At 58.2% G+C, this 4431-nt stretch overlaps 1 long non-coding RNA gene across 1 annotated transcript; it reads left to right on the plus strand.

Annotated features, from left to right (window-relative positions):
* Nucleotides 1–4141, plus strand: LOC134730160 (uncharacterized). Its single transcript, XR_010111835.1, has 3 exons — nt 1–213; nt 3395–3526; nt 3841–4141. It is a non-coding gene; the product is annotated as an uncharacterized LOC134730160 (long non-coding RNA).
* Nucleotides 4142–4431: the final 290 nt, after the last annotated feature.

The raw sequence follows: 4431 nt of genomic DNA on the forward strand, positions 1-4431 counted from the left end.
GGCGCACACGCCACACCTTAGCTCTGCAGAGGCTCCAGCTCCATCGCTTCCAGTGCATCCACCTGCTCCTGCTGGAATCGCAGCTCTGGGTCTTTCCTGTCTCTGTGGGGCAGACACACCTGGGGCTGCTCTGCAAGGGCCCAGGAGCTCGGGCGCAGAGCCTCGGGGGTGCTGCGAGGAGACCAGCGTGAGAGGCTGCAGCAGGCGGGACAGGTAGCACTGGGCACCTCCTTCCTGACACCACGGCACCCTGGTCAAGGTTTGGCAGGGCGCTGATTCTCTCATGCACTCCTGGATGCTCACACCCCTCTGGGAGGGCAGTGGAGGCTCCCAGGCCTCCCGGGGTGGCCCTTCATGGGAGGGGCAGCAGGAAGCGTTCCTTGCGTCAGAATGTCCAAGGGACCAGGACTTGATATTCCCAGAGGCAGGTGTAGTGGAGGCTGAACAGAAGCTGGGTCTTAGCCTGGAAGAGACAAAGGCAGCCTGGGGTGTCAGGAGACAAGAGGGCGTTGGTGGTGGCAGTGCCCAGGGTCGGGGGCAGGCACAGAAACGGGGTCCCATCCACGAGCCGACTCCTCCTCAGCCCCGGGTCTCTCCCAGGATGCCTGTCCCTCCCCATCTTCCATGTCTTTTCCACAGCTGGACCAAGCCCTTCACCCTTTCACGTTCAATTGGGGCCACCGCTCCCGGAGACCCTGGCCCGTCATATGGTCCCATCTTTGCTGGGCGCCCGGGGATCCTGCTGTCCGTCCGCACCGGTACCCATGCACCATTGGCTTGTCTTCCTCTCCCTCTAATACATGACCCCCAGGGGCCAGGGCAGCAGACAGTCAGTGCTCGTTCTGTACCTGTGGGTGGAATAAATCAACCAAGGAGTGGGTGATGCGTTCCTGGTGCCCCCTTAGGAGGCCACGCCTGGCTCCTTACAGGGATTCGCAGGTACAGGAGAAGTCGGTACAGGCCCCACCTCCCGAGGGGCATGGGCTCCTTTCTCCCGCCCGTGGTCTGATGCCGCCAGCCCGGCCTGTGGTCTCATCTGTGGCCACCCAGGGAAATGACAGTCCCTCTTCGAGCGGGAAAGGGATTCATTATGTCTTGATCACTCAGAGAAGGCAACCAGGTCTCGGGGGAGGCCTCCTCCAAGGTTATCCACGATGTGGCCGAGTGGGTACAAACCGCACCCACCTACCCAGCATTCTGCCCTCGCCTCCCGGGCAGGCACCGGCCCTTGCCAGTCCAGCTCTGAGCAGGCCCAGGGCTGAGTCGGGCTGGGATGAAATCCAAGGTCCCATCTTGCATTTGGCTCCTCGGCAGGTGTGGCTGTGTCCCCGGGGCCCTGACCTCAGGCTCTGTTCTCTCCCTAGAAGTCACCCTCACCAAAGATGTCCCCAAAATATCATGGTTGCCCTTGGTAACCAATCACGCATGTGTCACCCATTCATGTATTTAACCCTTTGCTGAAGGTTGCCAGATTTTCAGTGGTTGTGCCTTCTGGGGCCACAGTTCCCAACTGTTTGCTCATCACAGAGATGGAAGCCCTCTTAGCCCTCCCCACAGGATGCAGGGATGTGGAGACCCCCACCCTCGCCACCCTGTGCCTCTGTGAACTGAAGGAAAGAGGAGGCACAGTGTGGCTTTCTGTCCCTGGAGGGGAGCAACTGAGGCTGCCTCCCAGGTTGTGGTGCTGGGTTGTGAGGGTCTCCCGGCTGCACTCGTGTCCTTTGGAAAGGGTCGTTTGGGAGACTGAACATGCGGTTGGGAGCCCCAGCTCCAGGTCCCAGCCCCGCAGTGGAGCATGGCCTAGAGCAGGCCTTCCCTTTCTCCCCTGCAGCTGGAGGCTCCCGCGGGCTCTGGGCGGCCGCCGGCTCCCTCTCACCCTTGTGAGTCCCCTGCCCCTGCCCTGAGCTGCAGTGCCCAGGCGAAGGGCCTGCGTGTGTGTAGCTCTGAGGCAGGGACTGCGCAAGTTTCAAGACAGGTGCATCCCTCCAGAAGCCTGCAGGCTGAAAGGAACCACACGGGCACTTACCAGGAGGCTAACAGATCCCTGCACCGCCAGACCTGGGCCCTCCATGCAGGAGGACCCAAGACAGAATCAACCCCCCTCCACTCCCGGCTTCTGACATGTTGACACTTGTCTCCCTGGCAGGGCACACACCTCAGCTGGGCCCTGTGGCAGGTGAACCCCTGGAGGGAAAGAAACAAGACTCATTCAACACAGACCCAGCCTCAGGCCCAGGAAGACTGTAGGGGTTGGGGAGGTACAAAAGCAGCCCCAAGGTCCCTGTGTCCCCACTGTGGGGTGGAGATGCGGCCAGTGGTGACTGGTTCCAATGCTGGCCTGAAGCTCAGCTCGGTAAGGCCTGATCTATACTTCCAAGTGCCTGCTGGGGAGGTCAGAGCAAATTCCACGGACCGGGTGGCTTCAGCAGCAGAAGGCACCATCTCATCGTCCTGGAGGCCAGAGGCTCAAAAGCCAGGTGCCTGCTGGGGCGGCTCCTCCTGGGGCCTCCTTCTTGGCCTGCAGATGCCGCCTTCTCCCTGTCCTCAGAAGCCCTTCCTCTTGGGTGTCTGTATCCTCTTCTCCTCTCCTTACAAGGACATCTCCATACGGGATCAGGGCCCCTGTAATGGACCCCTCATGGAATCTTAATCATCTGTTTGAAGACTCTGTCTCCAACAACAGTCCCATGCTGAGGTCCTGGGGGTTAGGGCTTCAACACGTGAATGTGGGGGCAAAACTCACCTGTGACAGGTGGGAAGGGCAGCCTCCAAGGACCGAGGACATCTAAGAGGAAATGCCCAGGACAGCTGTCCTCTCCTCACTAGAGCTGACAGCTGCAGGTGAGGGGCTACAGGGCCCACCAGGGGATCTCCTGTGTGCATCCCCCCCAGGAGGGCTGATTGTGGAGCAGCCCTTTATGGGTCCCTGGGCACAGCCACAGTGGTGCCAAGTCAATCCCTGAGTGGATTTCTTTTCTACAAGCCACCTCTGCACATAGTTAAATTAAAAATTAGATCACCCACCTAAGCCCAGAGCATTCGAAAACACCTCCCTGACCTGTTTGACTTTGGATGGGCAGGAAGGCAGCATTTTTGGTTTGGGTTTTGTTTGTTCCTGTTGACTGAGTTGTGGGTTGGATGGGGATGGGGTGAGGGCTCATGACCAGTAATGGCTTGGAGGAAAATCAGCCCCTTCCCTCGGGGAGGGGGCTCCATGGGCCAAGGCTGTGGAGGCAGGGAGACCATTCACAGCAGGGCCCAGGGCAGCAGACTCTCAGCAGCCTCTCAGAGTCTCAAAGTCTGTTGGTGGAACAGGATACCTGTTGGGTGGAAGGAGGGCCTGGATATAATCAGCTCTGGATAAAGATTCCTCCTCCTTCTCACTTTTCCCCAGCAGGAAAAGGGCTCACTCTAGCCACATGGTGGCCCATCCCCAGGGCCTCTCCGCATGGCTGACTTGGGCTTCCACACAGCGTGGCAGTTCTGAGTGAGTGTGGCTTCTTCCACAGAAGCTGCTTTCTCCAGAGTGAGTCCCAAGGGACCCCCTGTAAGTGGCAATGCCAGGACCTTGAAGCCCCAGGGTGGCACTTCTACCTCATCCTATTGGTGAAACAAGACTGAGGCTAGCAGGCTCCACAGGGAGGGGAGGAATCGGCTTCTCCCCTCCCAGGGGAAACACCAGCGCTTCGGGCTCGGGGTGGGTGGGAGGAATCGATGTGGTCCTCTTACAGGCGGTCCCCCCATGAGCTGCTTCCGCCTTCTGTGTGGTTAATGCGTATTAATTAGTGCTAAATGTCACAGCAACTGAGAATGAAGTTACCTTTATCTCTCTTATGACAGAGGAGGAAATGGAGCTCACAGAAGCTTGGCATCCAGCCCAAGACCACCCACCTGTCAATAACCTTGACACGACAGGAGCCCTCACCAGTCCGACCCCCAAACTCCAGCCCGAGACCACCCACCTGTCAATAACCTTGACACGACAGGAGCCCTCACCAGTCCGACCCCCAGGCTCCAGCCCGAGACCACCCACCTGTCAATAACCTCGCCATGACAGAAGCCCTCACCAGTCCGATCCCCAAACCCAAGCGTCTGTACAATCATCTTTCCATTGAGGATAAAGCAGTTGATCTGTTTTGAAGATTTTGATCCCTGGCATGGGTTTCTGAGGAAGGGTCTGAGATTCACGTTGGAAGTCTCTGAATGAGCCTGCCATTTTGTCAAGTGATAGGAAATTTCCAGTAGACATTCCTTCTGTGCATGTTGAGCTTGTGGACGGAACAGGGTGGCAGGCTGTGGTTTTAGGACATGTGGCCAGATTGGCTGAGGGTAGGAGGGTGCAGTATTGACTGCAATTGTGAAAGCGTAGAATTTTCTCATGGAAAGTGGCTTGGAAGATGGTCCAATCGAACATCATCATCCTACAAGTGA

The sequence above is a fragment of the Pan paniscus genome, chromosome 23, assembly GCF_029289425.2.
Source record: "Pan paniscus chromosome 23, NHGRI_mPanPan1-v2.0_pri, whole genome shotgun sequence".
Lineage (NCBI taxonomy): Eukaryota > Metazoa > Chordata > Mammalia > Primates > Hominidae > Pan > Pan paniscus.